Here is a 20,763-nt window from a genome sequence, read left to right as displayed (position 1 = left end):
GGTGTTGGATGTTTTCTGTCAAAAGTACACACGACACGTTTGCTAATCATCCATCAAGACGCATGCACACACAAGCATCAGCATTACACATTCAGATAAAACCGCACACAACACATAACATGGCATTGTGACAGGATGCTTCCCAACAGTCGACCTTGTACACACAAATGTCATTTTGTCAAGTGGATAAAGGCAGAAAGATTAAACTAGTATTCAGCAGCTGCATGAAAAATGCAGCAGCAACAACAACAACAAAAAATCTCATGCACACGTAAAAAGTTGATGATGTTTCATATGTCACAGCTGAAGCTGGAGGCACTAAGAATAAAGTGAGGTGAAAGCAGGATGAAAGCAGCACTGAGCAGCTCGTTCTCTCTACTGTTATGTCCCTGGGGGGGGGCTGATAGGTGTCTGTTCTCTGACACACACACACACACACACACACACACACACACACACACACACACACACACACACACACACACACACACACACACACACACACACACACACACACACACACACACACTGTTCCCAGAGAAGTGCCACATTCAGTAATTAGATTTTACTTCAAAGAACTTGGCGGGTGTTTCAGAGGGAGACGGAGTTGATGTGTGATTGGTTGCTGAATCTTGGGTGCAGAATTGTGGGTATCCCAGCACACCGGCCTGCTGCTTAGTCACAGCACTGCATGATGGGCTTTACACTCAGCAGTGCTAGAAAGCTTGTGAAAAATAGCTACTTTATGTCTGTCCTCCACAGAAGGATGTGTTGATCTCCCAGACATTAGAAAATTCCAACTTAGTGAGTGTTCATTTGCGTATTATAGCTGATTGGATATGTAATGAGTTGACATCTCTCTGGTTGGAAGTAGAAAGTTCAATGTCTAAATACTCTCTGAGTAATATTTTGTTTATTAGGAAAAGTGCATTCATGAAGTTTGCTTGTACTAACCCAACTACAATTTCTACAGTTAAAGCATGGCATGCCATTAGAAAATTAGAAGGTAGATCTCAAGCCACCTCTGTTTTTACTCCAATATTCAATCAATCAATCAATCAACTTTTTTCTTGTATAGCGCCAAATCACAACAAACAGTTGCCCCAAGGCGCTCCACATTGCAAGGCAAGGCCATACAATAATTATGAAACACAGTCTACGTCTAAAGCAACATAACTAAGGGATGGTCCAGGGTCACCCGATCCAGCCCTAACTATAAGCCTTAGCGAAAAGGAAAGTTTTAAGCCTAATCTTAAAAGTAGAGAGGGTATCTGTCTCCCTGATCTGAATTGGGAGCTGGTTCCACAGGAGAGGAGTCTGAAAGCTGAAGGCTCTGCCTCCCATTCTACTCTTACAAACCCTAGGAACAATATTCAATAATCCTGATTTCCCTCCTGGAGTGATGGATAATAACTTCTGGATGTGGTTAAATAAGAGAATATCCACTCTACATAAACTTCTGGAAGGTTCTACCATGATGTCCTTTAGTCAGGTGAAAAGGAAATATGATATTCCACAACAGGATTTCTTTTGATATTTGCAAGTAGCCTCACGGGACATATTCTGGCATGTCCAGCTCATGCACAATCACAATCGGATATTCACACGACTGGAAAGCAACCGGAATCCGTCTAAAATCCACCTGAAAGCCGTCCTGTGAGACCAACACCGAGGTGGTTTTGTCCCGCGTAATGAATGGCTCCGTGGCACGTCCCTCTGCTTTTCTTTCCATGAAAATAACTCCTGTAACGGTGGCATGTACCGAAAAAGTGCTCATGTCCACATCTTCTGCCTTTTTGTGAAAGTCAGACGAGGTCCGGGATCAACAAAGCCTTCACGTTGGAAATGGTCTGGTTGTTTCAGCGGGATGTGAGCCTGTCGATGGGGGCTGGGAGAGCGCCGCGCTCTCAGCAGTTGTGGGCAGTCCTTAAAGCAGCAGTAACACTCCTTAATCTGTTTAATCCCCATAAAATCGTCCCTGAAAGCCATATTAATTTTTCGAACGGTGTCCACCTGGAGGTCTCTCACAGTTTCTTGAAAAAAATTGATGCAGCAAAACTCCAAATCGTTCAAATATTTATTTGCAATAAAAATCCACCGAGAGGGTGGACCACACCTCACTCAAAGCCTCCTCACAGGCGAATGACGCAACCAACAGGCATAAAAAACTCACGCATGCGCACGAGGGTTCAAGCTTGTCTGACGCAATCACACGTGATTCAAATCCATATGGTTTTTTAAAAAAATAATAAGGTCAGATACTTTTCTAATAGACCTCGTATGTTCATATGGTTCTTTGTTTTTGTTTAATGTGTTCTTGTTCTTTTTTTTTTTTTTTGAAAAGTTAATAAATATATTCTTAAAAAAGAAAGCTTGTGAAACTTTGGGCATTTGCATAGATCTATCTTTTATTACATTAACTTAAAAAATAATTAAATTAAATGTTTTGCAATATGGAACTGTCTAATGTTATTTTATTTAATCTGATGGCAAAATTTAATTTCTATGATATGACCTGAAAAGTATCCGACCTTATTATTTTTTTCAAAAACCATATGGATTTGAATCACGTGTGATTTCGTCAGACAAGCTTGAACCCTTGTGCGCATGCATGAGTTTTTCCACGCCTGTCAGTTGCGTCATTCGCCTGTAAGCAGGCTTTGAGTGAGGAGTGGTCCACCCCCTCGGCGGATTTTCATTGTCAGGAAATGACGGAATGATTTGGGCTTTTTTTTCCATCAGAATTTTTTCAGAAACTGTTAGAGAGTGGCAGCTGGAAACCATTCGACAAATTTATCTCGCTTTCGGTGAAAATTTTACGGGCTTCACAGAGAATAAGGACTGTTACTACAGCTTTAAGGATGGCTTTAAGGACGCTCGGCGCGCCGCGCTCCGTGCCGCCGTCGAGAGCCACAAACCATCAGATCATTTCTAAACGGATGGCTCTATGGAGCCGGACCGTTGTGTGCACTTTCTCTGGTTATCACAAGAACTGGACATCAACCATTTTCCGGCAGATTTTACTTTTAACAAGAGATTTTGTCATGGAAAGCTGAGCGGAGGCTTCGCGCGTCACGATGGATTCACTACTGGAGCGAGACAAAACCACCTCCGTTTTGGTCTCACAGGATGGCTTTGAGATGGCGTTCAGACAGCTGTCGGTGGTTTTTCCATCGAGTGATTATCCGAGAAATTGTGGATGTGCCTGGACATGCCAGAACATGTCCCGTGAGGCTTCATCACGGCGTTGCTGTGCGCCATGCGGCACCGCCGCGACGCGCGAAGCCTCCACTCCTCTTTCCATGACAAAAACTCCTGTAACAGTGGAATGTGCTGTTAATTTCCAAACTGGACGCTGTGTTTTATCCGGGACGCCGTCTGACTAGCACAGGAATTGTGAAAAGACGTGGACATCAGCACTTTTTCGGCACATTGAGACAGACGTGTGGAGGAATTCCACGAAATGGCACACGACGGTCCGGCTCCATAGAGCCATCCGTTTAGAAATGATCCGGGGGTTTGTGGCTCTCGATGGTGGCACAGAGCGTGGCGCGCCAAGCGTCCTTAAAGCCGTCCTTAAAGCTGTAGTAACAGTCTTTATTCTCTGTGAAGCCTGTCAAATTTTCACTGAAAGCCAGATAAATTTTTCGAATGGTTTCCAGCTGCCAGTCTCTAACAGTTTCTGAAAAAAATTCTGATGGAAAAAAGCCCAAATCATTCCGCCATTTCCTGACAATGAAAATCCGCCGAGTGGGTGGACCACTCCTCACTCAAAGCCTCCTCACAGGCAAATGACGCATCCGACAGGCATGGAAAAACTCACGCATGCGCACGAGGGTTCAAGCTTGTCTGATGCAATCACACGTGATTCAAATCCATATGGTTTTTGAAAAAAATAATAAGGCCGGATACTTTTCTAATAGACCTCGTACGTTATCCTCATTATATGCCCTGCTAATGTGAAGAATGACAAGATGATAGCATTTCTTGTTTTTCAATAATCACATTAAACTGGAAAGGGTATAATATTTGGTTATGCCTTTCAAGGCTTTGGCAAAATTCTAGGGCTGTACAATTTAAAATAAGAGACTGCACACTCTTGAATATAACTGAACTCAGTCATTGCTTTCACAGTCACTTGCCTTTTGACAAGTCAGGGAATGAGAATATAAATGCTCTTTTAGATCAACCATGACCAACAGATACTGTGTAGTAAATCTATTTGATCTCAAACTGCGGCTGCGCAGAGAGTGAGCTAAGCACCTGGTGATTGCCCTGCATGGGACAGGGGCTGTCTGGGTGATGTGGAGGTGCTGGTGCTTGGCTAAGAATTCTTGTGCGTGTGGAGTTGGTGTGCAGCTGAGGGTCTCTGTGCACCTGCTGGCCCCCTTGCTTCATTTGTCACTTGTCAGTAAGTGTATGAAATATCCCCCACCAAGAAAATTTGTTTGCTTGTTTCTTCTTTGGGTTGAAAACTGTCCTTGTGTATTTGTCCAGCTGTCCTGTTATGTTTAAATGCCACTTGTGGTGACTTCAAAATCTCTGGTTGATAATAATGACCATCACCATTGAGTTCTCCATTGTTCTTGTTGCAATAATAAAAGTGAAACATTGCACACACCATAACATAGATTAAAAAAGAGACTAAAGTGAACATCCATTTCCACAATATTTTTGTCTTAGCACAGGACACACACTGCATGAACACAATCATGTACTGGCTATGAAAACAAATACACACACACACAAAAAAAATTAAAGGATTATTAACCGAGTGTGAGGTCTGAGGAAATATCAGACTGAGGTGTCAGTACGGACCGAGCCTGATATCCCTGTACAGACCAAGCAAACGAGATTAATAATTCATTTATTATATGGCTATTATATATAAACACGTAAACTTGCAGTATCACCCGAATATGCTGCTGACGGTGTTGGGCTTGTTCGCTTTCTTCACCTCCATGAAGAACATGCTAACAGATGGTCCGGTCGTTAGCTGGACAGCATGTCTTTTTCCTGGTTCTCTCCCTCAGCCCCAACCAGTCCCAGCAGAAGACTGCCCCTCCCTGAGCCTGGTTCTGCTGGAGGTTTCTTCCTGTTAAAAGGGAGTTTTTCCTTCCCACTGTAGCCAAGTGCTTGCTCACAGGGGGTCGTTTTGACCGTTGGGGTTTTACATAATTATTGTATGGCCTTGCCTTACAATATAAAGCGCCTTGGGGCAACTGTTTGTTGTGATTTGGCGCTATATAAAAAAATTGATTGATTGATTGATTGGTAAGCTTTCAATCCGTATGTTTTTTCTGATGCTGTTTAGATATTTATGGAGTACGTTCATGTCCGACTAATCGTGTTTTTAGCTTCCTAGTTTATGACGAAAATATGCGTTGCAGACCGGTTGTCATGGAAACTGGTCCAGATATGGAAAAATATTTGACCACTAATCAGCCAATCAGAGCACGCGTCGCAGCCATATAATAAATATATTTATTTCAGACATTTAATTATTGCTCCATCCATGATATTTAAGCAAACCAGTTAAAAATGAGTCTGCATTCTGCTGGTGGAATGCAGAGAACTGTGGCACTGTGGCTGTGTGCATTCCACCGGCAGAATGCAGACTCATTATTAACCAGCTTGCTTAATTACCATTTTTAATACTGTTTTTTGTTTGTTTCTTTGTGTAATTGAATTAAAGTTCAATTTATTTAATTTCTACAGTGCCAAATCACAACAAAGCTGCATAAAAGTGCTTCACACAAGTAAGATCTAACCTTGCCAACCTCTAGAGCAAGCACACAGGTGAGAGTGGTAAGGAAAAACTCCCTCTGATGATTTGAGGAAGAAACCTCAAGCAGACCAGACTCAAATGGGTGACCCTCTGCTTGGGCCATTCTAACAGTTACATGGTTTTTACAAGGTTTTACAAAGCTGAAGAAACAGAAAGTAGAAAATCAAACAACATAATAAAATAAAGAAGATGAGAAGTCACCACAGGCATCAGGACCACAGGCAGGGGTCGTCCACGCCGTCAGTGGACCTGTCCCTGTGACAGGGTCACTTTCACATGAAGACTGCAACATGCAGCACCCGCCTCAGGTCTTCCACCTCACAGTCTGTCCAGGCCCTTCAGTTCGGATTCATCCATCATTTGTACCTTGGACAGAGCGAAAAAGAGCAGAATCACTCAGCTGGAAAAAAAACTACACCTAAGGTATAATTCATCAGCAGTAAATCAACAAGAAAACAGAGAGATTACTAAGGTGATCACCGACCACTAGCTCTAAGCTTCACTCAGACCCAAAATTTATATAAATTTGAGGCCGAAACCTGTTCTGTTGCTAATAAAATGACTTTAAAAAGATAGGAAGCATAGTACCATACTATGCCAGTATGCTTGCCATACGAGAGGAAGAATAGATGCATCTTAAGTCTGGACTTGCAAGTCTCCACAGAATCTAACGCAGGGAGATCATTCCACAAAACAGGTGCACGATAAGAGAAGGTTCTGTGATGCACAGACTTTTTATTCACCCGTGGGACGCAAAGTAGTCCTGCACCCTGAGAACGCAGAGCCCGGGTTGGTACATAGGGTTTAACTAGGTCAGCTAAGTAGGGAGGTACTAGTCCATTAATAATTTTATAGGTTAACTAGCTGTGGTACCCGGCGCTGCCTGGGTTAATCTGTTTTAGACATAAGCCAAATGCCAATCATTTTAATCAAAACAATTGTCCAACATTTGTTTTTCTAATGCTGATGTCTTATAAATATAATAGTTAATTGGCTAAAGTTTGTCCAGCAGAACTATAAGAGGTGGACTCCCCAAACTAAGTGGAAATACTTGGTTTTAAGACACATTTGAAGTCCTTTGTGCAGACTTTGTTTTGCAATCAAATTTATAACAAAATTACACACAAAAGGTAGGGTAACAGTAAATGTGAATATCAATGAATCAAAATGGAAGTAGTGGTGTATTTCACTGTTTTTACATTGCAATTTTACAAACATAAAATGAATGTATTTAGACAGGAAGGCAAACTGGGTTGTACAGGACAGTCAGGTGCTTAACAGTTGAGAACATAAAGTAGATGAAGAAACGGATTAAATAAACAGAGGAAATTTGAATCTGCCTGGTCATACCCTCAGCTTCAGCCTAAGCATGTTGTTGTTTTGCTGAGTGTGCTGTGGCTGTGCTGTGCTGTGTGCTGTAGAAAGGGATTAAATAAACAGAGATGGCCAACACATATACAGTGTTGTGAAAGTGTAGGAACACGGACCCACAACAGGGGGCGCAATGAACGGACAATGGAGAAGGTAAATAACAAGGTTTACTATTGTGAAACGAGCACAATAAATACAACAATCACAATTTGGGGTCGAATCCGCTGGTGTCGTGTGGGCAGGCTCGAAGGTAGGAGACGTCCGTCTCAGTCGAACCGGAACCACCCAGATCTCCTCTGCCACCGAACCCTGGAAATACTGGAACCGCCAAGTCCCGAATTCCCAGGTGGCCACTGCCTCCGCTCGTCGGATCCGGTACTGCTGGCGGGAGAGAGCAACAACACACAGGTGTGGATGCGACCGCACCCAGTAACGGAGAGGGGAGAAGCCGCCTCCACCTCTTGTCAAAGTACAGCAGGAAGGTGAGTACTTATCCAAGCAATGAAGCTATCAGTAGTCAACAGTCCTGAAAAGGTTTAACAAGTTTAGCTGGTTGTTCAGAATATAAATGCAGAGAATATTACCTCAGTCTTAGGCGATATCTCGGCACTGAGGTGGAGACGCCGTCCTCCAGATATACCTCTGTGCTGAGTGGAACAGCTGTGTCTGGTGATGGGTGACAGCTGTCACCCAGGCTACTCCCATAAGGCGGCAGCGCCCTCTGGTGCCTGGAGCCCGCACTCCAGGCAGGGCGCCCTCTGGTGGTGGTGGGCCAGCAGTACCTCCTCTTCAGCGGCCCACACAACATACAGGGCTGGAATTTGAATCTGCCTGGTCATACCCACAGCCGGCTATTTTGGGAGTAATTTTCAGTTCAACTTTTTAAAAAATGGTACCAGTTTGTTCCCCATGTCATGAGGATTCAGAATATATATAGTTTTTAGGGCTATATATTATCATTTGGGAGTGTATCCCGGACAGACAGAAAGACAGACAGAAGTGGCAGCATGAAAAGCACATGGTACAACACTGTATGGTCTTACATAAATTACTATTTTGGGGGTAATTTTCAGTTCAACTTTAAAAAAAATGGTACCAGTTTTTTCCCCATATCTTGAGGATTCAGAATATATAGTTTTTAGGGCTACATATTATGGTCTCTCCATCGGCCATAGACAGGATGGGACGAATCCTCGCTATGTTTTGTAGGTGGAAGAAAGCAGTCCTCGTAATATCTGTCATGTGGAGGTCAAAGGACAATATGGGGTCAAAAATCACCCCAACGTTCCTCACTTTGTCAGTGTGATATATGACACACATATCTAGGTTAAGCGTTAATTGACCAAATTGCCAGAGAGTGAACACCCTCAGTTATGTGGCAGAGTTTGTGTGTAACAAAGCTCAAGATATTTCTGCAAATGGCTGACTGAATTTCATTTTGTGCTTACAGCTATAACACATGCAAAATCCTCATTTACTTACTGCTGTCTATTACCACCCACTATCAACTGAACAGTTAGTCTCACTAAATCACCCACAAACTATGTTCACCCCAATGCACAAAAGCGTGGATTGCCCACACAAATTATCACACCTTATCTGGGATCTTGTAATCAGGCCCTATGCCTTCATGCCTATAGGTACTTTTGCCTACACTGAAAAAAGTGAAACATCAGTGCACGTCATTCAAAGTACTTATTTACATTGGTCTAATGGAAAATTGTGGTTTCCAGTTTAAATCTGCTGGAATCACTTTACCAAATCATAAATATACATTGTGAAAAAAAAAAAAAGCTGTAACAAATGACATCAATTTTTTTTTTAAAGTTGATCCAAAGTATTTTTTTCAGTGTAGTTTAACAAATTTGTGAGCAAAATTGACAGAAATGAATCTTTTGTCGGAATAGAATATATTTTAGTTCATTTAGTTCAGTGACTGAATCTTTAGCAGTAAGTGCAAACAAAATTATTCTTTTAACTGAAGCTAAATAGCCTATATAAGTTATTTAATAAACTGCAGGACCAAAGTGGTGGTAAAGTGGTTCAGAGTACTGGATTTTAAAGCTATTCTGGTTTGACAGTTATTCCCTGCAGAGGAAACTGGTGACAGTATTGCAAAATCTGACAACATCAGATCAATCAATCAATCAATCAATCAATTTTTTTATATAGCGCCAAATCACAACAAACAGTTGCCCCAAGGCGCTTTATATTGTAAGGCAAGGCCATACAATAATGATGTAAAACCCCAACGGTCAAAACGACCCCCTGTGAGCAAGCACTTGGCTACAGTGGGAAGGAAAAACTCCCTTTTAACAGGAAGAAACCTCCAGCAGAACCAGGCTCAGGGAGGGGCAGTCTTCTGCTGGGACTGGTTGGGGCTGAGGGAGAGAACCAGGAAAAAGACATGCTGTGGAGGGGAGCAGAGATCGATCACTAATGATTAAATGCAGAGTGGTGCATACAGAGCAAAAAGAGAAAGAAACAGTGCATCATGGGAACCCCCCAGCAGTCTACGTTTATAGCAGCATAACTAAGGGATGGTTCGGGTCACCTGATCCAGCCCTAACTATAAGCTTTAGCAAAAAGGAAAGTTTTAAGCCTAATCTTAAAAGTAGAGAGGGTGTCTGTCTCCCTGATCTGAATTGGGAGCTGGTTCCACAGGAGAGGAGCCTGAAAGCTGAAGGCTCTGCCTCCCATTCTACTCTTACAAACCCTAGGAACTACAAGTAAGCCTGCAGTCTGAGAGCAAAGCGCTCTATTGGGGTGATATGGTACTACGAGGTCCCTAAGATAAGATGGGACCTGATTATTCAAAACCTTATAAGTAAGAAGAAGAATTTTAAATTCTATTCTAGAATTAACAGGAAGCCAATGAAGAGAGGCCAATATGGGTGAGATATGCTCTCTCCTTCTAGTCCCCGTCAGTACTCTAGCTGCAGCATTTTGAATTAACTGAAGGCTTTTTAGGGAACTTTTAGGACAACCTGATAATAATGAATTACAATAGTCCAGCCTAGAGGAAATAAATGCATGAATTAGTTTTTCAGCATCACTCTGAGACAAGACCTTTCTGATTTTAGAGATATTGCGTAAATGCAAAAAAGCAGTCCTACATATTTGTTTAATATGCGCTTTGAATGACATATCCTGATCAAAAATGACTCCAAGATTTCTCACAGTATTACTAGAGGTCAGGGTAATGCCATCCAGAGTAAGGATCTGGTTAGACACCATGTTTCTAAGATTTGTGGGGCCAAGTACAATAACTTCAGTTTTATCTGAGTTTAAAAGCAGGAAATTAGAGGTCATCCATGTCTTTATGTCTGTAAGACAATCCTGCAGTTTAGCTAATTGGTGTGTGTCCTCTGGCTTCATGGATAGATAAAGCTGGGTATCATCTGCGTAACAATGAAAATATAAGCAATACCGTCTAATAATACTGCCTAAGGGAAGCATGTATAAAGTGAATAAAATTGGTCCTAGCACAGAACCTTGTGGAACTCCATAATTAACTTTAGTCTGTGAAGAAGATTCCCCATTTACATGAACAAATTGTAATCTATTAGACAAATATGATTCAAACCACCGCAGCGCAGTGCCTTTAATACCTATGGCATGCTCTAATCTCTGTAATAAAATTTTATGGTCAACAGTATCAAAAGCAGCACTGAGGTCTAACAGAACAAGCACAGAGATGAGTCCACTGTCCGAGGCCATAAGAAGATCATTTGTAACCTTCACTAATGCTGTTTCTGTACTATGATGAATTCTAAAACCTGACTGAAACTCTTCAAATAGACCATTCCTCTGCAGATGATCAGTTAGCTGTTTTACAACTACCCTTTCAAGAATTTTTGAGAGAAAAGGAAGGTTGGAGATTGGCCTATAATTAGCTAAGATAGCTGGGTCAAGTGATGGCTTTTTAAGTAATGGTTTAATTACTGCCACCTTAAAAGCCTGTGGTACATAACCAACTAACAAAGATAGATTGATCATATTTAAGATCGAAGCATTAAATAATGGTAGGGCTTCCTTGAGCAGCCTGGTAGGAATGGGGTCTAATAAACATGTTGATGGTTTGGATGAAGTAACTAATGAGAATAACTCAGACAGAACAATCGGAGAGAAAGAGTCTAACCAAATACCGGCATCACTGAAAGCAGCCAAAGATAACGATACGTCTTTGGGATGGTTATGAGTAATTTTTTCTCTAATAGTTAAAATTTTGTTAGCAAAGAAAGTCATGAAGTCATTACTAGTTAAAGTTAATGGAATACTCAGCTCAATAGAGCTCTGACTCTTTGTCAGCCTGGCTACAGTGCTGAAAAGAAACCTGGGGTTGTTCTTATTTTCTTCAATTAGTGATGAGTAGAAAGATGTCGAGATACTCTATCTCCCTTACAGAGTTTAGGTAGCTACTCTGCACTGTGTTGGTATATGGCATTAGAGAACATAAAGAAGGAATCATATCCTTAAACCTAGTTACAGCGCTTTCTGAAAGACTTCTAGTGTAATGAAACTTATTCCCCACTGCTGGGTAGTCCATCAGAGTAAATGTAAATGTTATTAAGAAATGATCAGACAGAAGGGAGTTTTCAGGGAATACTGTTAAGTCTTCTATTTCCATACCATAAGTCAGAACAAGATCTAAGATATGATTAAAGTGGTGGGTGGACTCATTTACTTTTTGAGCAAAGCCAATAGAGTCTAATAATAGATTAAATGCAGTGTTGAGGCTGTCATTCTCAGCATCTGTGTGGATGTTAAAATCGCCCACTATAATTATCTTATCTGAGCTAAGCACTAAGTCAGACAAAAGGTCTGAAAATTCACAGAGAAACTCACAGTAACGACCAGGTGGACGATAGATAATAACAAATAAAACTGGTTTTTGGGACTTCCAATTTGGATGGACAAGAGTAAGAGACAAGCTTTCAAATGAATTAAAGCTCTGTCTGGGTTTTGGATTAATTAATAAGCTGGAATGGAAGATTGCTGCTAATCCTCCACCCCGGCCCGTGCTACGAGCATTCTGACAGTTAGTGTGACTCGGGGGTGTTGACTCATTTAAACTAACATATTCATCCTGCTGTAACCAGGTTTCTGTTAGGCAGAATAAATCAATATGTTGATCAATTATTATATCATTTACCAACAGGGACTTAGAAGAGAGAGACCTAATGTTTAATAGACCACATTTAACTGTTTTAGTCTGTGGTGCAGTTGAAGGTGCTATATTATTTTTTCTTTTTGAATTTTTATGCTTAAATAGATTTTTGCTGGTTATTGGTAGTCTGGGAGCAGGCACCGTCTCTACGGGGATGGGGTAATGAGGGGATGGCAGGGGGAGAGAAGCTGCAGAGAGGTGTGTAAGACTACAACTCTGCTTCCTGGTCCCAACCCTGGATAGTCACGGTTTGGAGGATTTAAGAAAATTGGCCAGATTTCTAGAAATGAGAGCTGCTCCATCCAAAGTGGGATGGATGCCGTCTCTCCTAACAAGACCAGGTTTTCCCCAGAAGCTTTGCCAATTATCTATGAAGCCCACCTCATTTTTTGGACACCACTCAGACAGCCAGCAATTCAAGGAGAACATGCGGCTAAACATGTCACTCCCGGTCCGATTGGGGAGGGGTCCAGAGAAAACTACAGAGTCCGACATTGTTTTTGCAAAGTTACACACCGATTTAATGTTAATTTTAGTGACCTCCGATTGGCGTAACCGGGTGTCATTACTGCCGACGTGAATTACAATCTTACCAAATTTACGCTTAGCCTTAGCCAGCAGTTTCAAATTTCCTTCAATGTCGCCTGCTCTGGCCCCCGGAAGACAATTGACTATGGTTGCTGGTGTCGCTAACTTCACATTTCTCAAAACAGAGTCGCCAATAACCAGAGTTTGATCCTCGGCGGGTGTGTCGTCGAGTGGGGAAAAACGGTTAGAGATGTGAACGGGTTGGCGGTGTACACGGGGCTTCTGTTTAGGGCTACGCTTCCTCCTCACAGTCACCCAGTCAGCCTGCTTTCCCGGCTGCTCGGGATCTGCCAGGGGGGAACTAACGGCGGCTAAGCTACCTTGGTCTGCACCGACTACAGGGGCCTTGCTAGCTGTAGAATTTTCCACGGTGCGGAGCCGAGTCTCCAATTCGCCCAGCCTGGCCTCCAAAGCTACGAATAAGCTACACTTATTACAAGTACCATTACTGCTAAAGGAGGCCGAGGAATAACTAAACATTTCACACCCAGAGCAGAAAAGTGTGGGAGAGACAGGAGAAGCCGCCATGCTAAATCGGCTAAGAGCTAGTAGCTACGCTAAGCTAGCGGATTCCTAAAAACACGCAAAGTGAATAATGTGTAAATAATTTAGAGGTGATTCAGCAGAAGGAGTGCTTTAGTTAAGGCACGTAAAGATTACACTGGGAAACAAATCGTAATCTAGATAACTAGACCAATCTAACTGCGCAGATTAAACAGCTAACAGATACAGAAAAACACCGCTGTGCTCCGGAACAGGAAGTGATACAATACCGCAGTGAGAGCCAACCACCAGTAGAGGCAAGCAAGAAACCTGTGCTAACCAGATGGCACAGTATATTCCTCTCAGATTCTCTCTTTATCAGCACACACCGTGCACATCCTACTGGTAGACTATCAAATAATTCTGTGTGCATTTCAGGGAGGAACAAGCCCCTGCTTAATTACTGCCATGCTAATTGAATCCCAGTGTGAGTGATGTATGGGGACAGGACTGTGTGACACACAGTGTGACACACACATCAAAACAGCGTTGTGCCCTCATTGGATAAATGCAATATTTCAGGCGGGATTCAGGTGATCTGTCACTTTTGTCAGAGGCACTCATTGGAAAATGATCAACATAAAAGTATGTTTGCAATGGAATATACTTTGATTATAATCACTTAACACTTCAGACGTGCTGCACTGGAATGCACTGGAAAACTGGTTCACTTTATGCTGCAGTCTATCATAGAGTGAGCAAAATCTGAAGCAAACAACTCATTAAACAGTACTTTGAAATGAAGGACCTTAATTAGTGAAGAAAGTAGGGTAAAAAAACAAACAAAACAAAACTGAACTTTCTGTGACAAAATAAGTAGAACCTGACGATAGTAATGCAAAGGACCACAGCCCAAAGCCACCAAGGCTGTTGGAAAATACAAAATTGCAAATTTTAAACGTAAATCTGAGACCAAGGTCCTCTGTCAGAAAACGGCAGACTGTCTTCTCTAGGTCAGGGGAGAGTAATTGTGGAGGAGTTTAAGTATTTTGGGATCTTGTTCACGAGTGGGGGTAAGTTGGAGTGTGAGCTAGATAGACAGCTTGATGTTTTACGGACACTATACTGGACCGCTGTGGTAAAGAAGGGGCTGAGCCGGAAGGCAAGGCTTTCAATTTACCAGTCAGTTTACGCTCCTGTCCTCACCCATGGTAGTGACATTTGGGTAATGACTGAAACAATAAGACTGCAGACACAAGCTGCGGGAATGACATTCCTCCATCGGTATCTGTGTTTACACTCTTGTACAGGGTGAGAAGCTCAACTATCCGAAGTAAAGCCACTCCTTTTTTACAGAAGGAGCCAGTTGAGCTGATGCAGGCACCGGCTGAGGATGCCCCCTGGTCATCTGCCTAGGAAGGTCTTCCAGGAATGTCCAACTGAGAGGGGGAAATCCCAGGACATGAAGAAGTGATTATATTTCCCAGTTGCCTTGGGAACGATCGGGAAACCCCAGGAAGAGTTATAGGACTTGCCCGAGGATAGGGAAGAGTGGGATGAGCTGCTTTGTAAGTGACAGAAAATGAATTAATTTTACATGTTCCTTGATATATTCTGGTGCATATAGACAGCAAATGATGTCAAGCCCAGATCAACATAAAAATATTGTGAAATCATATTCACATTAAAACTGAAACAGAATATTAAAACAGGCAACACTTTCTAACAGTAAAATACAGGGGTCACTGTCCTCCAGATTACTGAGAGGCACATATTCTGACTTTAGAAGAGCCATGGCCAGTTATTCACAAAGTGTTGGCCATGGAACCCGGTGGGCCATGAAAGTAATGCAGAGAGGCCATTAAAAATTAATAAATACGAGGTTTATTAGAAAACTAACCGGCAGTTTTATAAAAAAAACAAAAAACTATATGGATTTGAATCACGTGCGATTACACCAGACATGCTTGAACCCTCGTGCACATGCGTGAGTTTTTTCATGCGTGTCGGTGATGTCATCCGCCTGTGGGCAGGCTTTGAGTGAGCACTGGTCCAGCCCTCTCGGCTGAAATCCTTTGTCTGAGACGCTGCTGGAGACGGCGCGCATTGCTTTATCAAATTTTTTTCAGGGCCTGTGAGGGATATCCGAGTGGACACTATTCGAGAAATTCTGCTGGTTTTCGGTGAAAAGTTTAACGGCTGATGTGTTGTGTGTTGGGGGGTTTGGCTGGATGTTTTTGTGTTGTTTTCTTTTCTTTGCTCTCCAGGTGGTATGCAAACTGGTTTTTTGTCTGTGGAGAAGGTGCTGGCAGAAGAGTCCTTCACCCTCATCAGCATGATTTGCAGCACCTGTGGATGATGCTCACGTGCAACCTTAAAGACTTTCAGCTGAGGCAGATAATGAGATGGCGTTCTGCATTTAAGCCATGAGTGATTCGAGCAGAATTGACGGGAACTCGACCTTGTGACGTTCGTTTGTGAGACGCTGAGGACCGCGCCTGGGTTTGACACATCGTGCCTGTGAAGGAGGATGAGTGAGGGACACATGCTGTCAGCACACATCAGAGGTGATTGATTGTCTGAATAAGTGTTAATAGTAATTTGGTATTTTGTTACGCAGTATATTTGAACATTGATGAGAATTGTGCAGCTCGCTTCTCATGGCCGTGGCGTGCGGACTGATGATCCTCCACCTGTTGTGAGAAGCTGCTCATTTACATAAAGCTTAAATTCAGACCTGAAAGTGCTGCTGATAGTGTGTGCCTTTGAAGGATATTTGTTGTAGCTGTTGACTTACCTCACCTCTTCTATCCTTCACAGAGAGTCAGTTTGTCGTGTCCACCTGGGGGGTGTTTGGCAGTGAATGTGAGTCCAGAAGCGCCGGGCTTCGATCCCTTTGGGCGCTGGAGAGCGCGCCGTCCTTCACTCCGCCAGACAAACCCTATTTTATGTTGTACACTGAGTATTGCACAAGAGGGGAAAATAAAATTGTTTTGTTTTTGGAACCGCTTTCTGGTTATTTAGCGCTGGGTTCAGTCAGACGCAGGTCCGCTCCTCACCCCGCGTCGACACATAACATGATGAGAGGTTGTGGAGTTTCTTTCACTTTAAGGACAGCTCACAAAGCGGATCGACGCGGCGCGGTCGGAGGTGGCGTCCGTCTGGCTGTTTCGAGCTGAAAACTTCCTAATTTAAGACTCTGTTCACCCAGGACGTCGTCAGAGAACAGAGAAATTTCAGAAGAAGTCGGCATGAGGAGTTTATGCCGACATTCCACTGTTAAAGGAGATTTGTAATGAAAGAACGTGCGGGCAAATTTGCCGAGTCGGTTCCGTGACGACGCCGCAAATCCGTCTGCGCAGCGACAGGAAAAACACCTCCGTGTTGAAAACCATTTGTAAAATTTAGGCGGCTTTTGATGGCTTTCAACAAGTGAATATCTGAGAAATTGTTTAACAGCTGGGCATGTTCCAACTTGTCCGTTAAGGTTTCCAACACGGAGGTGTTTTTCCTGTCGCGACCCCACTTTAACAGTGGAATGTCCGCATAAACTCCTCATGCCGACTTCTTCTGAAACTTCTCTGTTCTCTGACGATGACCTGGGTCAACAGAGCCTGAAATGTGGAAGTTTTCAGCTTGAAACAGCAAGACGACACCGCGTCAGAGCGCAGATCGCCGTCAGGCGCCGTGGGCCGCCCTTAAAGCGACACTTACACAAAAAAATCTCTCATCAGCCGTTAAAATTTTTACCGAAAACCAGCTGAATTTATCGAATGGTGTCCACTCAGTTGTGCCTTACAGGTTTGAAAAAATTTTGATCAAACAAAGTAGCAGTCTCTGAGCCATTCCTAAACAATGAAAAAATCGATGAGAGGGTGGGACACTCCTCACTCAAAGACTGCCCACAGGTGAATGACATAACTGACAGGCGTGAAAAAACTCTTGCATGCCCACAAGGGTTCAAGCATGTCTGATGTAATCACATGTGATTCAAATCCATATGGTTTTTGAAAAAAATAATAAGGTCGGATACTTTTCTAATAGACCTCGTACACTGAATAAAAATAGGAATGCAACACTTTTGTTTTTGCTCCCATTCTTTATTAGCTGAGCTCAAGGATCTAAAATATTTTTTATATACACAAAAGACCTATTTCTCTCAAATATTGTACTCAAATCTGTCTAAATCTGTGTTACTGAGCACGTTTCCTTTGCCGAAATTAACCATCCCACCTCACAGGTGTGACATATCTGACATATCTAGATGCTGACTAGATGCTTCTTCTTGCTTCTCTCCATGCACTTGTCCATGTATAACAAGTACACTGAGAATTTTCTGTGTGTTTGTCAGTGCCAGATATACCAATTTTTTTAAAATCCTTCTTAAAATAAACAAAGTATGCATTAAGTATAATCTCTAAACTATATATCTGATAAGTACAGAACAAACAAACCTAAAGCATACTCACTTACTTTTAGTTTAAAAGAGGAACACCACTAGTAAACGTGGAGAATAGTGGAGTCACAATACATGCATTTGTATCGGTACACACATGACTGTTCAGTGCACAGAAGCGTATGCAGAAAACACAGTATGATTATACACGTGCACATTTGTTTCCTCAAGTCACCAACATTTAATCGGGCTGTGCTGCTCATATCCACAGACTGCGTCTCTCTCATCTCGTGCTCTGTGCAGGAGGCGTGGATAGACCACCTCAGCCTGATCTGTTTCTGAGTCCAATAGAGAACAGTGAACCAACCACTTAAAGCAAGCAACCACATTATTCCACCCAGAAACTTTTGGAAACATGATTGGAACTGGTTAATTGATCTTTTTCTTCCAAAAAAATGAACCTAAAAGCGAAAGTGTACCAATCTGTATTTGTATTTAATCATTGTCCCTGGAAGAGATCAGTGCAGTCATTTGAGTTTACAGACAACAGCACTAATTTCTGACAATTAGTTGACATTTTATATGAGTTAGTCTTAAATGTCACAGATGAGATGGCTGCAGAACAGCAACACTACCTAGAATCATTTCAAATCTGCATAGAGTGAAGTTTTATGAGATCCCGTCATTTGTGCAAAATCAAAGAAAATTAAAGTGGACAAAATATTGGAGGTGGTCAGGCTTGACTACGGAGCCCTGGAAGTAAGTAAGTCCCTTCGGCTGCTCCCTTGTTTGCACTCGGGGTCGCCACAGCAAATCCAAGGTGGATCTGCATGTTGAATTGGCACAGGTTTTACGCCGGATGCCCTTCCTGACGCAACTCCACATTACATGGAGAAATGTGGCAGGGGTGGGATTTGAACCCGGAACCTTCTGCACTGAAACCAAGTGCGTTAACCACTTGGCCACCGCCCTGGAAGTGTCATTGCAAAATGTTTTGCATGTGGAGAGAACATGCGCATGTTTTATTATATTGTGCGCACATTTTGTTATATTGTGCGCACATTTTATTATATTGTGTGCATGTTTTGTTATATTGTGCACACGTTTTGTTATATTGTGCACATGTTTTGTTATATTGTGCGCTTGTTTTATTACATTGTGTGCACAAACGTGCATTCATTATTGTCGTGACACATAAATGTTGGCTATTAGCCAACAAGCCATCAGAGAGTGTAATACATTTTCCCTTTAGAAATGGATCTGGTCAGAGTGTATCATCATGGTTTGGGCGCACAAGGACATACAGAGAACTCCAGCTACCCAGCATGGCATCATCTGGAGTTTAAGCACATTAAAAAGGATGCTGAGGGCGAAGCCTCTCTCCGTCATGAGGATGACAATTTAGCTCATATTATGAATTTCATTTTGAACAAAAGGAAAACGTGCGCACGTTTTATTAATTCGAAGTCTCGATTAAAGGAAAACGTGCGCATGAATGATCATGGCCATTAAAACGTGCAGACGTTTTATTAATCTGAGAGCACATTTTATTAATTCGTGGGCTCAATTAAAGGAAAACGTGCGCACAAATTATCATGGTCAGAAAAAAAAATATCACTTTAAGTGACCTCTCCCGGGTTCCGTACTTGACATATAAAAACAAACAAAAAATAAATTGCAACGTGCTGCACAGTAAATTCATCACAACACAAATGACAAGGGATTTAATCCAATTCATAAATTCTTCATGAAAAAGTTTACATTTACACTTTGTCTCACAATGCTACAGTGTCTGATGGGAGCTCCCTGCTGCTCATGGATTACAGCTACTCGATAAAGATTTGAAGAGATTTCAAAAACAGAACTCGTCCTGAACTGTGATGCCTAAACTGAGGTGTGAGCTGAACCATATCTTCTGTGTATACTGTGCACCCCTATTGGATAAACATCTCTTTGGTAAGGGGAGGAAGCCAGGACAATAATTACAGGCATATCAGAGCACAAACAAAGCATGAAGTCAAAGAAATTGCCTGTAGACCTCTAAGACAGGATTGTCTCGAGACACAAATCTGGGAAGGGTACAAAAACATTTCTGCTGCTTTGAAGGTCCCAGTGAGCACAGAGGCCTCCGTCATCCGTAAATGGAAGAAGTTCAGCTCCACGAGGACTCTTCCTACGGCTGGCCACCAGTCTAAACTGACAGATTAGAATCAGCCAGATATCAAAAAAGCATATGCTACTGCTAACCGCAACATTTCTCAAAACCTGCATCTTTGCAGTCCAGACAGATTTTCTCAAGACTTGTCCACCTTCAAAAAACGCTTTATGAAAATCTCTATTTTTGTGCATGAAAGACAACAGATTCATTGACTGATGCCTTGTCCAGGGTGGGCCTTGCCTCAGGCCCTGTGAATGTTAGGCTAGGCTCCAGCCCCCCAATGACTCGTGATTGGAGTAAGCGGGTAGCTATAGAAAATGAATGAATGAAGACAACAGATTACTGCAGATGTGAGGTCAGAGTACACTTAGCTCGTTCAGATTATGTGTTAATTACGTCCGCCAAGGACGTAATAAAATCATAATTTGTCTGTCTGTCTGTTAGCAGGATTATGTCAAAACTACTGCACTGATTTTGACAAAATTTTCACCACAGATAGATATTAGGCCATGGAAGACTCCACTGCATTTTGGAGGTGATCTGGATTCAGACTGCTCTTGTATGCACATGCAATGACTGTGTGCATTCCATGAATCTGTAATTTTATTGTGGTAATTCAAGAATTGAACCACAGGAGTTACTAAACCAGCCCTCAATATCTCCAAATTCATCTTATAAGAAATATATTTTTCCCATTTTACTACCCACAGTAGAGAACTAACATAAAGATAATGAAAGAGCCTATTAATACCCCTCACCCCACCCTCTGTGATTTCCTCATGGAGTCATTAGTTCTCTGAAGTATTGAT

Source organism: Thalassophryne amazonica, chromosome 1 (genome assembly GCF_902500255.1).
Source record: "Thalassophryne amazonica chromosome 1, fThaAma1.1, whole genome shotgun sequence".
In the NCBI taxonomy this organism is placed as follows: domain Eukaryota; kingdom Metazoa; phylum Chordata; class Actinopteri; order Batrachoidiformes; family Batrachoididae; genus Thalassophryne; species Thalassophryne amazonica.
The sequence above is the reverse complement of the archived record's forward strand: the minus strand, read 5'-3'. Positions refer to the sequence as shown.